Source organism: Cibotium barometz, chromosome 16 (genome assembly GCF_041138505.1).
Source record: "Cibotium barometz isolate CiBa-2024 chromosome 16, ASM4113850v1, whole genome shotgun sequence".
NCBI lineage: Eukaryota > Viridiplantae > Streptophyta > Polypodiopsida > Cyatheales > Cibotiaceae > Cibotium > Cibotium barometz.
In genome coordinates, this window is record NC_141061.1 from 41,537,675 (window position 1) to 41,563,567 (window position 25,893).

At 39.3% G+C, this 25,893-nt stretch overlaps 1 long non-coding RNA gene across 3 annotated transcripts; it reads right to left on the reverse strand.

Annotated features, from left to right (window-relative positions):
* Nucleotides 1-952: 952 nt before the first annotated feature.
* On the reverse strand, nucleotides 953-15,633 carry LOC147630658 (uncharacterized). Of its 3 annotated transcripts, none has more exons than XR_015267684.1 (6): nucleotides 15,124-15,633; nucleotides 3,393-3,475; nucleotides 2,796-2,986; nucleotides 2,322-2,712; nucleotides 1,854-2,225; nucleotides 953-1,615 (listed from the first exon to the last, which is right to left on the reverse strand). It is a non-coding gene; the product is annotated as an uncharacterized LOC147630658 (long non-coding RNA). The 3 variants fall into 3 exon arrangements; XR_015267682.1 differs by having other exon boundaries at nucleotides 3,393-3,483; XR_015267683.1 differs by lacking the exons at nucleotides 953-1,615; nucleotides 1,854-2,225; nucleotides 2,322-2,712; nucleotides 2,796-2,986; nucleotides 3,393-3,475 and adding an exon at nucleotides 7,142-10,073.
* Between the last annotated feature and the right edge of the window lie 10,260 nt (nucleotides 15,634-25,893).

Below are 25,893 nucleotides of genomic sequence, written 5' to 3' on the forward strand. Positions count from 1 at the left end.
ACTGGAGTACTTGTGTTATCAATATTCTGAGAAGAAGTGTTATTTTTATGAACAACCTGAGTGGCATGCATGGACAGATAAAATTGTAAGTAGTTCTCTTAATAATTTGAATATTGTTCTTCGTACTAATTTTCATACTTTATTTTTTCTTAATTTTTTGTATATAATTAGATATAATTTAATTTTTAATAGGACATGTAAGAGAGCTATAGCAACTGTTAAAGACAAATATCCGAATTTGAAAAAGGAGGATAGAGTATAAGTTTCTAAATCAAGCAGTTTTTTTTACAAAAGGATTCTACCTCATGTGGATAGCATGTTATTGTCAATATGTGGAAATTTATATTGTCGAAGTATACCAAGATTGATAGCAGTATAAGTTATGTCAAACTAAACCCACTATTTTTGCATTAAATCTTTACCCAAATTTTTAACTTATATTCTATACTTCTAGATTCTTAAATTTGAGAAATTTTCTTAATTTGACAAACTCTTGAATCTCATGAGTTTTGGATGTGCAAGAGCAATCCATATTATTTTGAATAATTCAATTACTCCTAAAGATCCAAACTCTCCACTCCCAAGTCAAGCCTTTCCATCTAAGAAGAAGAAGAAAATGTCTATACATTCACCCCTAAACCATTTTATGTTTAAGAAACTCTACATAAAGAAACCAAGGACGCTCCACAACAATCTTATGCTCTCTATTTCTCTCGAATTGACCAACTCTCACAACATAAAGCAAGCATAGACGCGCTGCTACATAGACGAGAGCATCTATAATCATGTCTTTACTCGCTCAATAAACGCATCGAGTTCCTTTTTGAAACTAGACTCTTATACGCGCAAGGTACGTGGGCCTCTATAATCGCGTCTAGTTCTTTTGAAACTAGACACGAATATAGATGAGAATATAGACGTGAGTTTTGCTGAACTATGTGCACAAGATTTTGATAATATACATGATTGTTTGGTAAAGCATATTTGCAAGGAAAGAGAGAAAAAATAGGTAAATCAAGCTTAATGATATTTTGGATCAATCCACAATAATCATCCATGGCTCCATTGGCTCCCTCAAAGCTTGCAATTACCCCACAATCTTGGATGTTCCTCTTCTCATCAATCCTTATACTTTGCCACCCATCTTCTCATCACATCACCATTAAGCGTACAAAAGGTATTAAGCTTACAATGTATCTCTGTATCCATGACTTTGGTCTTTTCCTTTCTTTGAGGAACATGAGAGGTCATCCTCAAGTCTTCTTTATTGCTCCATAGACAAGGAAGAGATGGATTCACTTCGGTAAGGTATTGTGAGATATAAACAAGTGATTCTTGTACTAACCAATCCTCAACCATACTACCTTCTGGCTTTGCATTTTGCCTTACAAAATCCTTCAAGATCTTCATGAAACGCTCAAGAAAAAACATCGATCGAGCAGCATGCACAGTGCCACATATAGGAATCTAATCAATTAAATGAACCATAAGATGTAGTTGGCTTGTGAGAATTGACTATGGGAATGTCTCCTCCACCAAACAAACCACCTCCACTGCCATGACCCTTGCATAGTCAAGTAGTGTACATGGATCGATTTCCTTTGAGGTCGTATATCTACAATGTGAAACAATAAACAAATCATTTTGAGAAAAACGCATGTAAAAAATTAGCTATGAGGGTTTAGGGTACAAACCTCACAAGCTCTCCCATCTTATAAATCGTCTCTCGCACTTCGTGGGATGCACAATTGAAAATGCTTGTAGAAAGAATAAAGTAGAAACATGTATACACCATGACTAGATACATTATGATTGAACAAGTTAAATATGTATAACTTCAATGTTTCACTTACTTGAAGTATCTTGTGCTAATCGTGAGACTTCAAGCCATATAATTTCTCAACACCTCTCTTCTTTGTCTTTGTGAAGGCACCTTTTAAACACCTCATGCACCCCGTTGGAGTATGGAATGTAATAATGGCATCTTTAACCAACTTCTCCTCCTTTATCAATATCTAAGGTGCTCGAGGTAGAATTGTCTTCCCATTTGGTCCCTTTCATGGCATGGATGCGAGTATAATCCAAGCCTCCATAAGATGTCACAATCATTGATACATGCATGGATGCGAGTATAATCCAAGCCTCCAAGAGATGTCACAAAACACCTTGCTTGGTCTCTTGAGGTTGGCAATCTATTCTCCTTTGGAAGCATCTTCAACAAAAGCCTATCACCAAAATAATCAAATACATTAATATAAAAAATAATTTCTTCTTATATATCTATAATGGACGTAAACAATTTATGAAAGTAGAAAACTCACTTGAGAAGTGCATTCAAACTTGCATTGCTCCATCCATAGATTGCTTTGCAAGTTGAGAAACTCGAGAGAAGCGCGTAGAACGGAATATGTGCATCCCTCAAAAAGTGGGATCGAAGCCGCATTATAAAGGTGGGATCGAAGCCGCATTATAAAGGTGATCATTTTCCATGGCTTTTTCATTTTCACTACGCTCATTGAAAAATAGAGCATGTACCATATCTTCTAAAACCTCCTCCTCCACCATCTCATGAGGAAAGGGTGGTGGGCTTGTATCTCCATTATTCCAATCCTCCACCACTTCTATGTTTTGTGAAGTCTCTACCATTTATCTACGACGCTTGGCCTCTTGACGCCACCTATGAGTTAACATAGAAGAGTGCGGCGCATTATCCTACACACGAGTATTTCAATGTGAGTCTCCATTGAATACTAATTCTTAATCAAATTCTTACAATATAAGCAAAGTATACTTACCATTGACCCCGTCGGTTCCCATTTTTCATACATTGAAATGTGATTCATCGTAATGCTACGTTGTCGACGCATACATCCTCGTCGACAACGATCACACATACATTTTATTTTTTGTTGCAGCCAACGATCCCGATTTTGAACACGAAGGAACTCACTCATCGTCGCTAGAAGAACTGATTGATGAAGACATCCTACATATTCAAACAAGAAAAAATATTTTTTATCTTTCTATATTTGTGTAAATACTATTCTATTTCGCGTTTATAGATGCATCTATCAATGCGTCTATCAATGCATCTATTCTGCACTAGATGTGTTTATAGACTCGTTGATAGACGCGCTTTCAAACGTGATTTTAGATGCGCTTTTAGATGCCAAAATAGACGAGCTTTTAGACGCTAAAATAGACATGCACTGTGTGACGAAAAAGACCGAAAATTAAACCTGAGAGCGTTTAAGTATGCAGAAAGGACAAAATGCAATTCTTGCGAAAACCTTCCCATCCTATTTCTAATCCTCACTCTCTCAAGCTTCATCTCATCAGGGTGCAAATCTGCTTTACAAAGGATTGTGGAGTAAGAGTTTGAAGGTACATACCTTGCTTGTGGTGAGTCTCTTTCTCTTCTTTGTCTTCTTGCTCCTTTTCTTCTTGTTCTTCTTCTTGCTCTTCTTCTTGAACCCTATTTTTCTTTTGTTATAGACAATCAAGTGCTTATATAGCTCACTTTTTTTATTTTTGGCTATTTTACAGATTTTTATATACTTGACCTCAAAAATCACAAATAACCAAGGTAGGACTAATTTTACACTCATTTTATTTAAGGTAGTGGTTATTGCATTGTCTATGTATTAATTCCCGGGACCATTTGACTTAAAGAGCTGAAACTAGTTGTTTATATATTTTTAAAAATTTTCTTGGTCTGTTTATTTTTTTTGTTTTGGAGAATGAGATGATTCTTGGGGTTAATTGACTTAAAGAGCCGAAAAATCTTTATTTAATAATATTTTTTAATAATTGATTATTTTTTATGTTTTGATGAATGATATGATTCCCAGGGTCAATTAACTTAAAGAGCCGAGAATCATAGTGCCTTATGCATAAGCCTTATGGATAGCGGCATAGCTTGCATAAGCTTTTATATGTATGCATTACTAATCCTTACCTCACCCTTTTGTTGGTTTTGTAGATCTTCTAATCCTCTTTCAACATCACAAAAAAGAGATAAGTGCTTTCCTCTCTTTCTTCTATTATTATTGCACCCTTGCATACTGGGGATTTATTTTGTAGGTTTGCGCATAAGCTTTATGCATGCTTTATGCATAATGTTCATGCATGCTTTATGCATAAGCCTCATGCGCATAGTGCTTTATGCATAAGCCTTATGCATAAAGCATATGCTTAAAGCTTTATTATGCAAAAGACCTCATGCATGAAGCATTATGCTTAAAGCTTTATGCATAAGACCTCATGCATGCTTTATGCATAAGCTTTAGCATAGCTTGCATAAGGCTTAGGGCTTGCAACAAGGAGCTTGCATAAGCTTTTGTATGTATGCACTAGTAATCCTTTCTTCACCCTTTTGTTGGTTTTGTAGGTCCTCTAATCCTCTCTTTCAACCTCACGAAAAAGAGATAAGTGCTTTCATATCTTTCCTCTATTATTATTGCAACCTTGGATGCTAGGGATTTATTTTGTAAGTTTGCGCATACGCTTTATGCATAATGCTTTATGAATAATGCTCATGCATGCTTTATGCATAACGCTTTATGCACAAGGCCTCATGCATAGTTGTATGCTTAAGGCCTCATGCATAACTTTATGCATAAAGCCTCATGCATAGTTTTATGCTTAAGGCATCATGTTTAAGGCGTTATGCATAAGGATAGTGCTTTATGCATAAGCCTTATGCATAAGGTGGTCTCATCATGCATAGCTTTATGCTTACTGCCTCATGCTTAAGGCCTTATGCATAGTGCTTTATGCATAAGGCCTCATGCATAGCTTTATGCTTAAGGCCTTATACGTAGTGCTTTATGCATAAGCCTTATGCTTAAGGCCTCATGCTTAAGGCCTTATGCGTAGTGCTTTATGCATAAGCCTTATGCATAAGGTCTCTTGCATAGTTTTATGCTTAAGGCCTTATGCATAGTGCTTTATGCATAAGCCTTATGCATAAGCTTTATGCTTAAGGCCTCATGCATAGCTTTATGCATAAGGCCTAATGCATAATGCTTTATGCAAGGCTTGTGTACAGCGACTTGTATAAGGCTTGCATAACGCATAGTGCTTTAAACATAATGCATAGTGTTTTAAGCTTATGTATAGTACTTCAAACATAATGCTTGCATAAGGCTTGCATAATATTTTTCTAATACTCTTTCTTTGTATAGATGTGGCATGGGTCCTCGTCCTCTTGTCCCACAGACCCACAGGTTGAGGTACTCACATCAAGTCTCAATGATGATTTGCTAGGGAGGTAGAGGACATATTTGGCTATACTCCCATCCTCAAGCAGTTGGCAGCCTATGGAGCAAGTACCCCTTTACCATCAGGTCCACCCACAGTCCAACAAAGTCCCTTTCCAGGCACTTCACCTGCCTTTACATTTACTCTCATCCGTCAGTCCCACTTAGTGCTACAACATCTCCTACACCTCCACCTTCAAGAGATGTGACACCTCGTAGTTATCATGGCTTTCATGAGAGTGGCAGCCATCGTCATAGAGAGGATAGTCGTGTAGTTAGTGGCGGTCATACCTCACGCCGCACTAGCACTGAGAGTGGAGATAGAGGAGATAGAGGATGCCTAGGACAGTGCTTTGGGGATGGGGATAGTTCTTCAGTGTCACCACCACATCATGGTGATATATCATATTATGATATCATAGATGTGGGTGGCATAGTTGATGACTCTCGTGGTGGAGGAAGGAGGTGGTAAACTACTTGCGTGCCAGCCAAGTAGTTTTTGCACACTATAAAGACTACTTTATACATTTTAAGCAGCAAAGGGAGAGCTCAGTGAATGATTACGTTAAAGCTGTCCAAAAGAAGTATCCTAATCCTCACGACCAAAGGTTTAACAATAGATGGACGAGACACAAAATCAAAGACATACTTAAGAATAGGAGATCTCTAGTAAGGAGACATACAAAGGAGGAGAAACCCCGAATAGATGCCGGTCAAAATGGACATGGCAAGCTATCTACTGCTCATAAGGACGAGTGGAAGAAAGCGAAGAAGGAGCTCTTAGAAGTAGTGAACCAACAACAAAGAGAAGCCCGGCGAATACAAATGGAGCGATATGGATCGTCACACTTTGGATCTAAAAGTTGTGCATCATGGAAGACCGAGTTTGTATGTATAGTGCAACTTCATGTCTTTTCTTTGTATTCTCTCTATTTGAGTTGTGTTATAATGTTTGTCTTGTGATGTAGCGTAACATTGTGGATAGAGATCCTACCCTAGTAGAGACTGGCTACCATCATCACCACAGTAGAGGAGATACATGGGATTACCTTCACGATGAAGGGATTAGCTCCGACGACAATCGAGTATAGAGAACACCAATGCAAGTAATACTTTTTATTTTTATTTACAAAACATGTTTTGACCTTTATAATACTTTATATTTTTAATTATATATATCTTCACACAAGGTGGACAAGATGACTCGGAGAGTAATGACTCCTCCGAGTAGTGGCCCGCTAGTTTTTCTTCATGTATAGTTTTGGTTTATGCAACTATGTTTCTTTTTCAAGCCTCATGTGCACAACTTCTTAGATATAAGATGAAATTTTTCATCTTCTTTATGTATTTATATTTTTATTCAAGCCTTATGTGGCTACGATCATGTCAGAATACGCAGCGTATTCCAACATGGTATCAGAGCCTAGGCTCTAGATAGTTCTTGGGATTCGTGTGAGCAAGAGGGAGACTGTTGTGTTGCTGATTGGTGGACCGTACGACGGGACTGTTCAGGAAGAGAAGCAAGAGGACGACGGGCTGATTTGCTGGACAGCCACTTGCAGGTGTTAGTTTATCAAAACGTTTCTACTCTAACCAGTCCCAAGAACAATATTAAGTGCATAAAGAATTTCCCATTCTATCATCCAAAAAAAACACATTTCCCAACTTGGGCATGTTCTACTATTAGTGCCATTCATGCAGCTATTGTTCAACAAAAATACAATTCCAATTACAAGGTATATACCCTTTTTCCCAATCTCTATATATATTTCTCCACCACTACCCTTCACTCCCAAATTTTCCAAATTTCAAATATGTATGAAAAAAAGCATGCCCACAAATTGCATGTCAATGCTACAACAAGCGATCCACACTTTGAATAAACATCAACCATAATACCATTTGATAGCACATTTTCAAAACACTTGAGAGCTTCCTCACTCAACTCTCCATGCATTCCATGAGTTTTAAATTGGTGGTGTGTCAAATTACTCACCATTACAAGTAATCCATAACACCACTACTTTGTTGATAAGCATGTGTTCTATTAGCAAGAGTCACATCTCATAAAATCAACATGCCTTACCTAATGCTTTCATGCTAAAAGAAAACATCTATAAGATATAAATGTTCAAAACAATATATGTTGCATTTTCCTTGGCAAGAAAGCCAAAAAAGGCATACATTTCAACCAAGGCATTGCCAAACCAGTGCATTTTCAAGCATCTATCAGCTTTCCATTCCATAATGCATTCACACCCATACTACCATGCTTTCAAGCTATAGATTAACATAAAAATATACATGGTTACAACCTTCAATTTTCCAAAGATCTTGAATACTTTATAAGCATAGCTATAATCAACATATCTTGCACCATTCCAAAAGATGAGACTTTTGATTTGGATGCTTGTCAAACACTTATATAGCCGATGCAAACAAGCCACATCATCAACTAGGGTCAAATAGGGTCTATTTCTAGTATATGGTATACCTATAGCTTTACATTATCATGATATATATGCATTCTAATTTGCATCAACAATTCTCACAACATACTTCTTATAAATGTTAATATTTTTCCAAAAAAAAAAAAGACAAAATGAAGCCCCTGCACAAAACCTGCAATTCCCCCAATAACAAGTTTTAGCGTTATATGCAGTCCATCACATAACATGTAGAAGTATAAAAAGGAACATTTATAAAAGAATATATATATATATATATATATATCATGCATGCACACGTGAACACACACACACACACACACACACACAGTTGTACCTCCATAAAACATCCCCAAAATGAAGCATTCACTGTGTTTACCTTGGCTGCATTTCATAGTTATGGTTGCAAAATTTCACAAAACAAAAGCATTGTTAGGATATTAAGAAAACCCTCTATGCTAAGCCCATGCATGAAAAAAAATGAAAGCCGTAACCTTTGAAGTAAAAACTATCATACTTTCAAAGAATAAGCATTACCATGTCAAATATATAAATTTGAAAGCTATCCAAATCAACCATTAGTCCTTTCTCAACTACTCGTGATGTGTGTTCACTGTTCACCCCTCCTATTTCATTGGGATTCCTATATTGCATATGCTTTATCATATGGAAATGTCTCAAAGCTAGGCTTTGCTGCAAACAATCGTAGACATGTATCCAAGTTTTTATTAAGTCTATTTCGGAGAAAGTTTTTCGGGAAGGTCAAGCTACTAAACAAGCGCTCATCCTCAATGGATCCTAGTATCATTGTTTGGCATAAATCAGCGAGCTTGAAATATTCTGACATACGCTCCTTCAAGTACACACTTTGGTCCAGCTTTGTCCACAATCTAGCCGTTTCCCCTGGGTTTGAAGGCTCCTCTACTTGACTGTATTGCTCCCACATAGTTTGCCCAAATACACTTGATTGATTTATCAACTCTTTGGGGCTGATTAGCTCCACCAAAACTTGATTTTGGAGATCCATGCTTTTCCCAAAGTGATTAGAAAGTAGCTCTACTTTTCCCTTCAAGTCCAAGAACAAATCCTTCTTATGCTCTGTATTATTCCAATACAAAGGATGTACAATGGCCATGGTTTCAAGGAAATCCTCCCTTGGAAATATCTCCCTAATCTCAGCAGTCAAAGTGTGGCATATGGAAACAAGTTCTTTCTTCACAAAGCTAACCAAACTTGGAAAGGTCCATTCTTTAACCTTTTCATTAATGTAAACTTCCTTCACTTTTCTCCTAACGGGCACTTGAATCAACTTTTCTTTGACTTCAATGCAAAGGAAGCCTTTCGCATTGTACTTCAGGTAGCTTTTTTATGAACCAACATCCAAAAGAGCTTTCCATTCATCGAATTGTTTCTCGCTCTGAAGCTGGAATTTTCCCCATACAAAGTGTAGACATGCCATCTTTCTTTCAGCTGCATACTCCATGATATAGCACTCCCTTTGTTGACAAATCTTAATCAAGTGATTCATCTCTCGCAAACAATGGAATCAGGCCTCCCAAGAAAAGGAGAGTTTCTACATCATTTAGGATGTCTAGAAATTGTGAGGTCTTTCCTCTTCCCTTGCCCTTCTTTATGCACCACACCAATATTTGCCTTATATTCTTCATGTAAACGCTCAACAGGACCAATAAGTGAGATCCACCTTGTATCAATGTTTTTCTTCAACTTCATTCCTTGACTTATCCCATCAGAAAAGCTTTTTAAACATTCATCTTTGGACTTCCATCTCACCATAGTTTCGATCTTTCCATCAACCATCTTTTTTTCATGCACCTTCCCTATGTGCTTCTCTATGGTATCTAGCTTTAGTTGTAGCTTGACTTCATGGCCCAACTTCCAACTACATGGTATGCAAGTAGCAAATCTTTGTAGCTCCTCATTCTTGGACCTTAAAGGCTGGATGAAAGGGAAATTTGCCACCCAATCAACTTGAAACACGCTACCAATGTACCACGGGCCTCTCTTCCTCTTATTGTCTTTTGAGGTAGAACCTTGAGTGTTTGCTGATGTGTCCATATGGGAAGACCTCAGAGTGTTACCCATCAAAGATGATTGTAAGCCACCTTTAAATTTGCATACCATTTTCCTCTAACTGGGAAATTAATGATGTTGAAACAAGGGCCATAGCTGGTTGAGAGGGTTGTGTTCCTTGCTTAAATGAGCAGCTGCCCTCCTCCGAGTGCCCTCATGAGCAACACAAGTAGTATCCTCTACTAAAAAAATGTGGATTTCTTGCATTTCAGAGAAGAAATTCTTTTCCCCTTAGGCAGCATTATAATCTAGAAATGCTAGAAGATAAATGATCCTGCTTGAAAAAAGACACATCTAACCATACTGTTTGTTTAATGTTCAAATATGAGACAATAACAATAACATTTAACATCTGAGTGAACAAGATTTGATGCACAATGAGAAAAAGTATTATAGGGGCCCATCTGGGGCAATCAGCCCTGCTTATACAGGCCGACTGGCTGCCCTAGCCCATATATATAGGGGCACCATGCCCGCCCCAACAAATTTTATCGAATATAGTGTGTATATACCATATTTTTCAGCACACATCGCTTCTCCAGCATTTCTGTGTTTTCTGCTCAGTTTTTAGTCTCATTTCCTTTGCACATTCCAACATGGTATCAAAGATCAAGGTTTCTTGAAGCTTTGGAGACGGTGAGAGCTTGCGAGGATGCTATATTTGGTGCTGACTGGAGAGTGATCAGGCCAAACAAGATGTGGAGAAGCGGGTAGAAGGTGTGTGAAAACATTATATTTCCCAACCCTAAAAAGGGGATTTTTCTGGGTATTTTTAGTTTTATTTGGGGATTTTTATCTTTGCTGCAGGCCGATAGCCTTTAGGCTGGCCAAGCAGAACTCCCCCTTGGTATATGTAGCATTGCTCGTCATTCACCTGAGGGTACCACTTCATTGCACATATCCGATACCATATGTTGGTGCTGCTCTATTGCTTCTGTCGGGCTCTACACAACATTGATTCCTCATCCTTGCCTGACATTTAGCACATGAGCATTTTCTCTTTTAGCCACATCACGAGATAGCACCCCACTATCTGCTACAAGCCACACCATGGGACAGCATCCCTTTTTGCTACATTCAATGCTAACATCAACGTTTTACATCATCACTTCATCATCACATCATCAGCGCTTACATCAAGGCTTAGATCATCCTTTACATCAGTCTGTCTTCAGCGCTTACATCAGGGTTTACATTAGGCTATCTTCAGCGCTTACATCAAAGTTTACATCAGCCTATCATCAACGCTTACATCAAGGCTTACATCAGTATATCATCAGCGCTCACATCAGGGATTACATAAGCGTTTACATGAGAGTTTACATCAGCATATCATCAGCATTTTCTCCATAGCTCATGGGACAACAACCCCCTCTGCTATACATAGAGCACTCCAGAGGCTGTACCCTTCATGTATGCAACACCCTTGTCACCAGAGCTTGCACTCTTCAAGTACGCAGCACCCTTGTCACCAAAGCCTACAGCCTTCAGGTCTTGCAGCACCCTTGTCATCAGAGCTTGCACCACCCCCACCACTCGGGATGGCAGCCCTCTTTGCTCTTCATCTACCACCTCAAGGACAGCAACACCCTTGTCACCAGAGCCTGCATCACCTCATCTTTCGCTACCACCACCCACCTTGGAGTGCCTCTGATTTTCTGGGGATGGCAGATAAACCTCTGAAGATCCCCACCCTCCCGACATTCCCATACCACCAATAGTTGGATGGAAACAACTATGGCATTTGGAAGGTAATGATTGAGTCTGTTTTGGAGACTTATGATTTGGCTAACTTCGTCACAGTTGGAGTTTCAAGGCCAAATCAGGAGGAGGACACTTCATTGTCAATCAAGAAAGAGGAGGAGGTGTGATCAATCATATCAAACAAATGACATTGGCTCAAGGGATTTGGTAGCACTCAGCCTCTCTGTACAATCGGGTATCACCCATGAAGAGAGTTTCCTTGGAAGTGCAAATGTGACTGATGAATCCTGCAAAGCCTTTGACGATGCGGGAGCACATTAACAAACTCCATGCTCTTCAGTAGGAGGTTCTTCAGACTAGGAAGGAGATATCATTAGAGGACATGGCCATCACCCTGCTATCTCATCTGTCCTCTCAATACTTAGCTTTCTATTCCTCTTTGATCACCAGTGAGAGGCTCAGCACCATTACTTGGGAGGAGCTTGCGCCCGATGGTCTTGGACCAAGAAGAGCGGTTTTTAAACCGTCCACACGGCGGAGGTTTTCGTGTTTTTGGGAGTGATGATTGTGTTCACATTCCAAAGAAGAAGAGAGGAAACCTTGTTTTCAAGTTCGAGAAGCTTTTTTTTATGGGATATGACTCTTTCCAAAGGCTACACATTATATGACCGAGAGCAGAGTGATGAGCATGTTCCAGCTTCCACTGTTGATGAGCCATCGCTTCTTAGAGTATGAGGATGAGTCCCGGGAAATTGTTCCAATGAATCAGCTTTAGTCAGTAGGAGAGGTTGATCCTGAGAATGGAGATTTGCCACAACACAGGCAAGCGGCTTTGCGCTCTTTTCGGGTACCAAAGTGGTTTTTGGATACCATTTGAGAGTCTGGTGTGATGAAGTATCCCTCTGACTGGACCATGAAGGATGGACCTAGAATATCACACATAGTTTGTTACAAAAGTCAATCAGAGAAGCATTTAGAGGTAAACTATGCATTGATGTCTTGTACCATTCGAGACAAAGAGCCTACTTCAGTTAATAAATATCTTTCCTAGGAGACTTGTTTAAAAGCAACAACAATTTGCAAGGTAGTCCTATAACATCTTCTCAACCTTGTAGAGCAGTCCAATATCTTTCCTAGGAGACTTGTTTAAAAGCAACAACAATTTGCAAGGTAGTCCTATATAATCTTCTCAACCTTGTAGAATAGTCCAATATCTTGATCGAGTTCTCAGTCAGTATTCACAAGCCTTTAAGCCTAATTGAATTGCTTGAGTGTGCATTGAGAAAATTCAATGCAACCAGCACTTGTAACCTTTATTTTCCCTACCATAAAAGAAGTAGACGCTCCAAAGAAAGGCCTGTCACATACCAAACGTGTTACATACTCTAACCTGTCTACACTCTATATCTCGGGGGCTGATTGATGCTACCTTAGGTAACAAGAGTTTCCTATAAACATTTTTTGAAGGAGGATCACCAAATACACATACATAAACAAGATTAGAGAAACCAAATAAAAGAGATGCAAGCAAGCTTAGCTCACCACTCAACCATAGGTTCACGTCCTAAACCTCCCCCAAGCCAAGGTTCCACTCCTAGTAGTCCATGCCAATCAACCCTCACGTCCCATACCACTAGTGTTGCTTGGCCCCAAGGACCCTTGACAAGACTACCTGTGATCCACTATGTCCATGGCAACCCTAGCGTCCCATACCACCAATGTTGCCTGGCCATAAGGACCCTTGGCAAGATTGCCTATGATCCACCATGCCAATCAACCTTAGCAAGAGACATAGCTGAGTATTCAATATATCATAAAGTACAATACAAAAAGGTACATCAGTCTCCATGAAAAGGAATAAAACCCTAATTCTAAGCCTAAGTCTAGACCCAGCCCATTGCTGGATTGAATGGTCCACATTGATGAGCAAATCTTCCTTTTATAGATTGGAAAAGTCCCCATGGACTGGCCCCCGCTGATTGCTGGTCGGCCAAGTTCAGGACAGTAAACCCCTTCATGTGCTTCAGCTGCCACCGCCACCGCGACGATAGGTTCTATGCTTTCATATACTTGGTCGACAGAAACACCAAAACATCCACGAGGAAACACACACTTCTAATCTGTGGTCTTGATCTGTCTTTATTTGGTTACTCTCCTCAGAATTAGCTCTAAGCTAAGCCAGTGCATGTCTTGCACATGACAAAACTAGCTCAACTCAAGCTAATGTGCCTCCAGCATATGACCGTGGGAACAAGACAAAAAAAAACACCAAATCAGTGCACCTCAAGCCCTTGCAGACAAGCCATGAAACCTACACATGTTGTGTTTCCCTACATCCCTGGCTGCAAAGTTCAAACCCTACATCCAGAGTGAATGCTTCATTGTTCCCACAATAGACTGGTGGAATGGAGTTTGGATCATGTGGAGAGAACAAGGGAAACGTTGGGGTTAGGAGAAGGGTTTGCTAGGCTAAGGATCCTTGAAAATCATTTGAAGAACCAAGAGTGTCCTAGTTAGGTTGGCATACCCTTGAGGAGAAACTCTTGTGATAACTTCATGAACAAACACTCATGTTTGATATGTTTTCATAACATTGTGTGTACTTGGGATTATGGCTATTGAGGCCTTGAATGCTTTTACTTGCAAGAACTCCTTGCTAATGTGTCAGCCCATTCTAGCCCTAGTGTCGCCTACTTTAATTTCAGCTTTCATGGTGTTATAAATGGTGGTATGGCTTAATGATATTTCTTTGATTACATTAATCAAAGATTGGTTCCAAGATTTTCCTACCCGGGTTTCATTGGTATTAGAGTTGAGGCTTCCTTCATGCTGTGTTGGAAGATGGTCCTCTCTCGTTAATCATTATTTATTAGTGTTGTTAAGAATGATGCCTAGCCCTTCATGGAGACCAAGCTCTTCATCTACTTAAAGGCAAGATGTTTGCTCAAGATCAAGACCCTATCGTTGAAAAAAAGGCACTAAAACTTCTCGCTCTTGAAGAGGAGAATTACCACGATTGCCCAACAATATCCCAATGAGCAACATGTGATGGAAGTCAAGAAGAAAGCCTTGTTTGGAGAACATGCAGGGGAGAGCTCGCAACAAAGCCAAAGGATATATTTGGCTCTTTCCTCCTACTTGATTGCAAATGAGGTGGTGATCTTTGATGGAGATGAAAACCTCAATTTTGAAAATCCCCAATGTCTTGCTCCTGAACCAAGAGAGGAAGCTCGGTCCAAATCTCATACTCTGGCCATGAAGAATTTTCAGCCATCTCTCATCGGCCCAACCACAAAGAAGAAGTGCCATCACACCATCTAGCCTCAAGTCCTCAGAAACCATTGTTCATGATATAAAGAGAGATTCTTAAGCACTCATGTAGGTCGGGAAACCCTAATTTTTGGACTGCAACCCAATTTTTGTAGGCACGCATACAGACCGGAAAACCCCAAATTTTTTAGGTTTTCTCTATAAGATTTGGTGAGGATTCGAGGAAATAAAATAAAGGAATCCTTTGCATCTATGAGTGAGTCTCTAATTCTGTGTATTGTGTAAATTAGGAAGATGTGCATGTGTGCAGAAAACATTAAAGGTAATTAAGAAATACAATATAACCCAACCTGATGCAAGACGCTTTGTAGTCTGTGAAAAAGGGTATCACTAAACGGAGAGGCTCTGCGCGAACAAGGAGCAGCAACAGACTCCTCGAAGCTCCACAGTTGGATCTGGCCTTCACTTTTGTGCTATTGTACTTTCATGCCCATGTTGTTGTTCTCTTGTTTATGGTGTCCTATGCGGTGTCCATTTCTCTGCAGCTTCTGCTCACAGTCGTGTCAGCCCGTGTTTCCAAGGCCCCTTTCTCCTTCCAATAGAGGATAAGGGGAAGCGTTACAGGCTATATGAGGTGGTTCATAGGGGCTTAAAATAGCAGTGAAATGCTCATCTGATTAGCATTTTGGGGTAGCCAACCAAGGCATGCAGGGGCGGAAACAATGTGTGGGAGGGCGGGAAGCAGGCAGTTGGTAGGCGAGTAACCAGCAAGTGGCAATACCTTTCCAAGTTCCCCCTCTCCTACCCTGGGTGAAAGTTTTTAGATGAGGAAAAGAAGGAGGAGGTTCACAGCTTACGAGCAATTAGGTTATCTCTAGAGTAGGAAATTTTGGGCTGTTATTATTTATATTCAATTTTAAAAAATAGCCTCTTTTTTTGCAATATGCTTTAAATTCACCTTTGGGCTAATATTAGCCCCTAATTTTTACCCTGACTCTCTCTAACTCGTTCTCTTTGCCTTTCTCTCTCTTTCTATAATGTATGTTAACCCTTACTGGACAGCTCTCCAATGGCAACCCCATCCATTCGTAACCATCACTTCATTTGGCCGCCATTGACATTAAAAATGCTAATAGTATATATTTTACGTGTGCGATCACCGCTTGTCTATGAAAGGCATGCCACGGGATTGGAAAGCCATAGACCTATATTTCAAGTATGTCCAGCCAAGGACGATGGGGGGCCAAGATAAGGGTCACTTTGTATTCTCACCATTCATTGTCTTATGCAATGTTGTTCTTCTCTACTCTCTTGGTCTCTTGTGTGTCTTGCTTTGCTTTCCTAATTCAATTAGAGCTATTACACGCTCACTGTGTATGTGTGAGTGCATGTGAAAGGAGAGGAAGATTGAGTGGGAGGAGGGTCGAGCTTCCTTTGGAGTGTGATGGCGGTGTTGGAGTGGAGCTTTGGAGTGTGGCTGCATGGCAACATCGTCTCCTATGAGAACCCAAGCACAAGTATTGAGACGAGGTGAGAGACACACCTTGCCGATGCAATTGTGACCTAGGTTATGGAAGATTAACTTCTCGATTGAGCTATTTTATGCTCCCGAGTGCGGTTGGGAAAAGTCCCATGATTGTGATTAGTTCCTACAGTCTTTCTATGGTGCAAGGGCTTCCCATGAATCACTACAAGGAAAAGCGACCGTAGGCGCGTTTATAGACGCGTTTTGATGTGGTTTAAAATTTACGAGCGTATTTATAAGCGTGCCTAAAATCGCATCTACCAACTGGTGTCTATAAGCGCGTCTATATGCATGTCTATAAGCGTGTCTATATCAGTATAGATGCACTTATAGACGCGCATATAGACGCGCTTATAGACTCCATTATAGACGCACGTATAGACCCACTTATAGCCTCCATTATAGATGCACATATAGACGCGCTCTGAAATTTAAAAAATTTTCTAAAGAGCTGCCTGTGCAGATGTACAGCTGCATTTTTGCACAGGCTCTTTGGTTTAAGGTTTTGCTTACTTGTACATAGACGAATCAAGATCAGCAAAGATATCAACATAAAAACTTAAATTAAAGATAGATATGCACAAAAAGATTTGTGAACACACTTCGAATATTGATTAAAGAAGATGAGAAATTACATTTTATATCCAAAAATTTATCCATACATGATCGTAGCCACATAAGGCTTGAATAAAAAATAGATACATAAAGAAGATGAAAATTTTCATCTTATATCCAAGAAGCTGTCCATACATGATATGAGGCTTGAAAAAGAAACATAGTTGCATAAACCAAAACTATACATGAAGAAAAACTATAGGCGGATGACTACTCGGAGAAGTCATCACTCTCCGAGTCATCTTGTTCTCCTTTTTGTCCACCTTGTGCCTACACAAAGTGAAGATATATATAAATAATAATAGAAAGAATTATAAAGGTTGAAACATGTTTTGTAAATAAAAATAAAAAGTATTACCTGCACATTGGTGTTCTCCTTGCTCGATTGTATTGTTCGTCGGAGATGATCCCTTCATCGTGAAGGTAATCCCATATATCTCCTCTACTGTGGCGATGATGGTAGGGCCAGTCTCTGCTAGGGTAGGATCTCTACCCACAATGTCACACTACATCACAAGACAAACATTATAACATAACTCAAATAGAGAGAATACAAAGAAAAGACATGAAGTTGCACTATACATAATACAAACTCGGCCTCCCATGATGCACGACCTCCAGATCCAAAGTGCGATGATCCATATCACTCCATTTGTATTCGCCGGCGCTTCTCTTTGTTGGTGGTTCACTACTCCTTCTAAGAGCTCCTTCTTGGCTTTCTTCCACTCGCACTTATGAGCAGTAGATGGCTTATCGTGTCCATTTTGACCGGCATCTATTCGGGGTTTCTCCTCCTTTGCATGTCTCCTTACTAGAGACCTCCTATTCTTAAGTATGTCTTTGATTTTGTGTCGCGCGCCCATCTACTCTTAAACCTTTGGTCGTGAGGATTAAGATACTTCTTGTGGATAGCTTTAATGCAATCATCCACTAAGCTCTCCCTTTGTTGCTTTATCTGTGATATCATAATATGATATATCACCATGATGTGGTGGTGACTCTAAAGAACTATCCCCACCCCCAAAGCACTGCCTTAGGCATCCTCTATCTCCTCTACCTCCACTCTCAGCACTAGTGCAACGTGAGATACAACCGCCACTATCTCCACCACGACTACTGTCCCTATGACGACGACTACCACTCTCATGAGAGCCATGATAACTATGAGGTGTCACATCTCCTAAAGGTGGAGGTGTAGAAGATGCTATAGCACTAACTGGGGCTGATGGATGACGGGTGAATGTAACGACAGGTGAAGTGCCTCGCAAGGGACTCTGTTGGGTTGTGGGTGGTGGATTGTGGGCGGACTTGATGGGGTAAAGGGGTACCTGTTGCATAGGCTGCCAACTGCTGAGGGGTGGGAGTATAACCAAAAATGCCCTCTACCTCCTCGTTAAGACTCGATGAGAGCCTCAACCTGTGGGTCTATGGGACAAGAGGATGAGGACCCATGCCACATCTATACAAACAAAGAGAATATTAAAAAAATATTATGCAAGCTAGAGAAGCCTTATCCAAGCATTATGTCTAAAGTACTATGCATAAGCTTAAAACACTATGCATTATGTTTAAAGCACTATGCATTATGCAAGCCGTTACGCAAGCCTTGCATAAATCATTATGCATTAGGCCTAATGCATAAAGCATGCATGAGGCCTTATGCATAAAGCTATGCATGGAGGCCTTAACCATAAAGCTTATGCATAAGGCTTATGCATGGAGCTATGCATGGAGGCCTTAACCATAAGGCTATGCATGGAGGCCTTAACCATAGTGCTTTATGCATAAAGCACTATGCATAAAGCCTTGAGCATGAGGCCTTAAGCATAAAACTATGCATGAGACCTTATGCATAAGGCTTATGCATAAAGCACTATGCATAAGGCCTTAAGCATGAGGGCTTAAGCATAAAGCTATACATGAGGCCTTATGCATAAAGCACTATGCATAAGGCCTTAAACATGAGGCTACCTACAAAACAAAACAAAAAGTTGAGAAAAGAATTAGTAATACAAAACCCTAAAAGTGTGAATAGCATGGATACATAACGAGATTTAAGCCTTATGTATAAGGAGGTTTAAGTATAAGCATGGATACATAAGGAGATTTAAGCCTTATGTATAAGGAGGTTTAAGTATAAGCCTCTTATGCATAAGAGGCTTATGCATAAGAGAGAGAGAGAGAGAGAGAGAGAGAGAGAAGAGAATACCATTCAAAAAATTTAAACATAAGAAGCTTATGCATGAGAGAGAGAGAAAGAGAGAGTGAAGAGAATACCAATCAAAAACCCTAATTCTAAATATATCATTCAAAAACCATGAATATATGAAGAGGTGGGAGAGACAAGTGGGATATAGATTACCTTGTGAGAAATTGTCCTTGGGAAGAGACTTGAGAGGAGACTTTGTGAGGAGAGGATAAAGGGTGAGGTGCAGCCATCATAAGGAAGAGAGGGTTGTAAAAACTTAGGGTCATGTACAATAGGGAGCAGAGGGGAAGCAAAAATAGTTGCGGCATCGACGTGGGATTATTCCAAAAAAATTTTAACAAAGCGCGTCTATACTCGCGTCTATAAGCGCGTCTATATCAGTATAGATGCGCATTTAGACGCGCATATATCCGTGCATATACCGCATATATATCCACGTAAATAGCCACATAAACCCCGCCAGATCGCAAATTCGCCCATGGCCCCTCTCTCACTTCCATCTCTCTCTAGTTTGCGCGAGTATGTTCTCATTCTCTTGTAGTGAATGGCGTCGCTTTCGCGGAATAGCCACAATGCATTTTGACTGCGTGTGTGCGTATGAATGATTTTTGTTATATTTTCATTTTTTGAGTTCTTTTTCAAGAATGATAGGAATCAAATGCTGAAATTGTTGTTGCATTAGTGTTTAAATTTGAAGAAAATTATGTTCAGTTTGTGTAATTTCTACATGTTTCTCAATTTTTGCATGTTTTTCAATTTCTCTGAGTTCTGCAATGCAATTTGTGCTTTTAGGTTAACTCTTCCCCACATATCATTTACGAGTTCAATTTGTGGTTTTGTACATTTTTTATTTTTTTTTATTTTTTAAATTTAAAAATTAAAAAACATGAAATTGAAAGAATTGGGTTAAATAGACCACAAAATTAATTTTCTAACATTGTGTCTATCCTAATTTTGACTCTTTATTTGGAGAAATTGGGACAAAATAGAAATTAGGAAAGGATTTATAATACATAGAAATTTTTTATGTTTTCCGCACATTCTGCATTTTTGCATTAGTGTAATTAATGTGGGTTAATTATGCTTAAGGTTTGTTCTGTTTTAGGTCTTCGTCGCAGTTATTATTACAAAAAAATTATTTGTAATTTTTCTTTTATTGCATTGCCTTTTAACTATGCTTCTTTGCAAATATACTATTTTCTATTGGGGTGATCACCAACAAAAATCCTTTGACATGCTCAACCTAGCATCTTTTGACACATACCCTAGTCCTTCAATTACCTGATTTTTCTAGACCTTTCCTTCTTGTCATCTCACTGATAGCAGTGGATCTAGTATTGGAGCAGTCCTTATCCTCTTGCCTATTACTTTTGCACAAAATGATATGCTTTGGACTATTTTTGATAGATTTAGTAAGCAAGCATATTTTACTACAGCAAAAAAGATATTGTCTGCTTCACAAAAGCTGCACATCTTTTCATCAAACATGTCTTTACACACCATGGTCTATCTAAAGTTATTGTACTTGAGCGTGACTATAGATTTTGTAATCATTTTTGGATTGCTTTTCTTCAAATCTTGGATCTAAAATTTATTTCACATCTTCTTTTTTTCTTGAAAATAATGGCCAAACTGAAGAAACTAATTGTACCATTCTAGATTTCTTAAGGTCTTACACTATCTCTACACCAGCTAATTAGAGCAAAAATATCTTTATTTGCTACAATTTTGAAAATACGCACACACACACACACACACACAGAGTCAAAATGCATTGTGGCTATTCCCCGAAAGTGACGCCATTCATGGGAAGACCTTGGACCATAGAAAGACTGTAGGAACTAACCAAGGTCATGGGACTTTTCCCAACCGCACTCGGGAGCATAAAACAACTCAACCAAGAAGTTAATCTTCCATAACCGAGGTCACAATTGCAAAGGCAAGGTGTGTCACTCACCTTGTCAATACTTGTGCTTGGGTTCTCGTAGGAGATGATGTTGCCATGCAGCTACACTCCAAAGCTCCACTAAAAAACCGCCATCGCACTCCAAAGGAAGCTCGACCCTCCTCTCACTCAATCTTCCTCTCCTTTCACATGCACTCACACATACACAATGAGCGTGTAATATCTCTAATTGAATTAGGAAAGAAAAGCATGACACACAAGAGACTAAGAGAGTAGAGAAGAAGAGCACTGCATAAGACAATGAATGGTGAGAATACAAATTGACCCTTATATTGGCCCCTTTGGTTCCTGGCTTTGAGGATGGGAGTGATGAATATGTCTGTTTGCAGACCCTGGTTTCTGAGCACATCAGGGTTTTCCTGAACAAGTCTTAGGAGCCACTCTCGTTAGCGTTGCAAATTGTTTGTGTTGCATGAGTAGGAGTAGCAAGTTCTTGTAACCATGAAGAGGTTATCTACTTTTGAAGATTACAAAGTTTGATTTACTAGTTGTGAAAGCCCAATGTGTTTTGCTATTGTGTGAAACTACGATGGATGTTGACTTGGGCCGGATGTGATTATGCAAATATTAATAACGTGATTATACAAAGTGTAATTATGACATGATTATGTAGCGATCCACCAACGTGATTATGCAAGCATAGTAAGCATAGTTGAAGCATGACTTTGAAGCCGTGATTTGTTGTCAAGATGTAGGGTTTGAACTTTGCAGCCGGGGATGCACAACATATGAGAGTTGTCGGATGTGTCACATGGGGACATGTGTGAATTATTTCATTGTTATTTCAATGGTTTACTTGTAATAAGAAGGACCATGACATGGAGTGGAGGTGTAGTGCACCAAGACTTAGTTGTGGGAAAGGATTGATCACCCTAACTTGGCTTTAAAAGTCTCAAGGAAATAGTATATGGCGTGTATCCTAGTGGTATGGGACGCTAGGATTTACAACATGTAGATTTTTTGGGTGTGTCTATATTTTCTAACCTTGTTATGTCCTATCCTTATGAGGGGTAGTTACTCTATGGTAGATAGAGTTACGTAAGACTTCACAAGGAAATCATAAGGGTAATTTGGATGGGGTACTAGGATTTGGGTGGGTGAATCTTTACTCAGTTTTGTGTAGACTTAGGCCTAGGCAAGGATCTTCATTAATTTATACCAGGACTCAGGGATCATTCCACCTATTTGAGTGTAGTACTATATTCAAAACCGATTGTTTACATCTTGATGATACAGTATGTGTGTCGGATTGTACTGAGATTAGAAGAGAAATTTCTTATGTCGTGATGCTCCAACAATAGGTAATCCAGAGATTCACCAGACTTTTTTTTTTATCATCCTTAGTTCAATGGTGGACAGACAGAGAGGATGGGATTAGGTTTTGGAGATTATGCTTTGTGCATATGGCTCTAGGTGAACACTTTATTAGGGGAGGTACATCCCTATGGTCGAGTTTGCCTATGGTACTACTGAGCATATTGTTCTAGCAATGGCAAGAATATGTTTAATAGGAGTTGAATTAAAACCCAGATTCCCTTAGACTTTGATAGCTTGAAGGACACATAGTTCTGGTGCCTGGATAGGTTAGGAGTCTCTGAGAGAGAGGTATGATATTCCCTAGCTTGAAGGACACATAGTTCTGGTGCCTGGATAGGTTAGGAGTCTCTGAGAGAGAGGTATGATATTCCCTAGGTAGAAGGATTACCAGATCTTAAAAAGGATGGGCATGACGTTGAAGCTTGTAGATATTTATCTCTGCAATTTCAAGTTTCCAATTCCATGAGGAGTTGGAGGATTGAAGGACCCTTCTTGGCACCCACTTGAGAACCCTTAGGTGGCTTCTTGACATAACCACTTTTCTTTGAGGTACTTCCTGATTTAGTACCCTTGGTTTCTTTATGTAGAGTTCCTTAAACATAAAATGTTGTAGTGGTGAATGTACATGCATTTTCTTCTTCTTCTTAGATGGAGAGGCTTGACTTGGGAGTGGAGAGTCTGGATCTTTAGGAGTAATTGAATTATTCAAAATAATATCGATTTCTCTTGCACATCCAAAACTCATGAGATCCAAGAGACTACCAAATTAAGAAAATTTCTCAAATTTAACAACCTAGAACTTTAGAATATAAGTTGAAAATTTGGGTAAAGATTTAAAGCAAAAATAGTGGGTTTAGTTTGAAATAACCTACACTGCTATCAATCTTGGTATACTTAGACAAAAGAAATTTTCACACATTGGCAATAACATGCCATCCACATGAGGTAGAATCCTTTTGTAAAAAAACTAGTTTGATTTGGAAACTTATACTTTGCTTCCTTTTTCAAATTCGGATATTCGTCTTCAATAGCTGCTGTGATAGCTCTCTTACATGTCCAATTAAAAATTAAATTATATCTAATTATATATATAAAAAAATTAAGAAAAAATAAAGTATGAAAATTAGTAAGAAGAACAATATTCAAATTATTAAGAGAACTACTTATAATTTTATCTGCCCATGCATGCCAGTCAGGCTGTTCATAAAAATAACACTTCTTCTCAGAATATTGATAACACAAGCACTCTAGTGTCCACTAGAAAAAAGTAAAAGAAATATTTAAGAAAGTGAATATCCTTAAAAGAAACACATATGTCATATATTAAACACATAAGAAGCATTAGTTAAAGACGAACCTCTCTACATATGACAAAACAAAAAAATAAATTTTCCTAATTTTCATTGGCTTGAAATAGAGTGCGAGCTCAGAGGTCTTCTTCTTCATATCTATCAGTGCTGGCAAAACTAAGGGATCATAAATGAATATCTTGTTGGCTTGATTTAGAAGCAATTTCTTCATAAGTGCCCTGCAAGAGTTTATAAACAAAATAGAAAATATTCATACATTAAACACATAAGAACATTGTATTTATACCTTAAACACATGAGAATGTCAACACTGTCATTAATCTCCCTATCCTTCTCTACAAGCATGTAAATGTTCCCAGGTGCAATATAGATGGGTACTCTTCCTCCATTGTGCCAACATTGCAAATAAGTTACCCTAGTACTTGGGCAAGCCTCTCGGAACCGGGTTTCTCCAACTGCACTAGGGTCTCTAAGCTATCATACACATGTGAGATATTCTCCTTTTCCTTCTCCTTCTCCTCCTCCTCCTCAGAACTCGTGTCGACTGGCTTCTATTTCCTAACCAACTTTCTTTTCTTCTTGGGAGGACTAGGGGAAGTGACTTCTTCTACTTTTATATTCTTTTCCTTTGATTTCCTTTTCAATGCTAGGGGAATTTCCAGGATCTCAAAGGCTTTCCTATCCCTCATTCGCAAGGGATGAAGACATTTGAGGAACCTGTACCTCACCCTACTTACGAGTGTCATGTCACTATCCCATCAAAGTGACTCTTCTTGCATGTGAAGCACAAATGCAGCTATCATTCATACAGTCTATAAGGAAGTATTCACAAGCTTCTTGTAGACATGCCACTGCGCACTGCTCTGCCATCTATAATGTCCCTGCCCTTTATACTGTCACTTACCTTTCTTACAATTCTTAGGAATGGTGCCCTAGGGAGGATGAGAAGACTCATAGACTCTTGTGCTTGCCTTATCTCCGCAAACAATCTCTTTTGTTTCTGAAGGAAAGTTCTAGCCTTGGATATATTAGTTCTCCCCTTTATTGTTTTCTTCTCTAATGTTGCTTAGATGTTGCCTCAACTTGATTTTGAGGTTCTCGCTCTGGATCTTGCTATTTAGGGATCAGGGTACACCATCCTCATGGTCTGCTTTGTATGAGCCATACTTGCCGTCCATGGAGCGATAGTGCAAAACCAACTTAAGATGATGATCTATATCGCGACGTCGATGGAATGAGTGCTTGCCACCCACCCACCGAGGAGAAAAAACCAACTGCCTACCGTCCACGGAGTGATACAGCAAAACCAATGTAAGTCAATGGTCAATATCACGCCATCACAACGAAATGGTGCCTGCCGCCCACCGAGCGAGGAGGAAAACCTGATGCCCTCCACAAAGTGATAAGATAAATTCAGAAATGTAGAAAAATAACTCTCGTGCCGTCAATGGAACCCGACCAAAAAAAAGAGAATATTTTCTCTTGTTTATAGAGTGTGATGCCATCATGACAAAGATGATGTAAGCCTTACACGTGGTGATTGAGTGTACAGTTTGATAATGTCAGCCCTACATGTGGCATTTAGACGTACACTTTGATAACGTAAGCCCTACGCATGGCGATTTAAAATACTTTGATGATGTTAGCCCTACATGTCAATTGTACATGGATGATGTCAGCCCTAAAAATGTCTATATATTATCGTTCCCTATTGAAATTTCATTTTTTTTCCATTCACGGTGCGATAATGTCTTCTGGTTTCTTTTGGTCCCCCTTCCTCGCACCATGTGGAAGTCCCTTTCGGTCCCCCTTCCCTTGCACCGTGAAGTCCCTTTCGTTCCCCCTTCTCTCGCATCATGGGAAGTCACTTCACCGCACAATAACCATTTTAATTCCTTTTGGTCCTTCTTCCCTCGTGTTGTGGAAGTCATTTCAAGCATGGAGCATTAAAAAGTGGTTCATGTTATGATCATGTGGAAGATTTAGATACACTTGAAGAGATAAGAGACAAGCCTAGTGCCAATGAAAACCTATTCGATTTGTTAAGGAGAGTTGGGCATGATGAATTTCTTCCAGATGTTGAGCCAATATTCAATGTGCCCTTCAATTTGGAACATATTATTATGGACATATCAAGCTCTATTTTAGAGGAAGAGTGGGAGGCATATAGTAAATTGG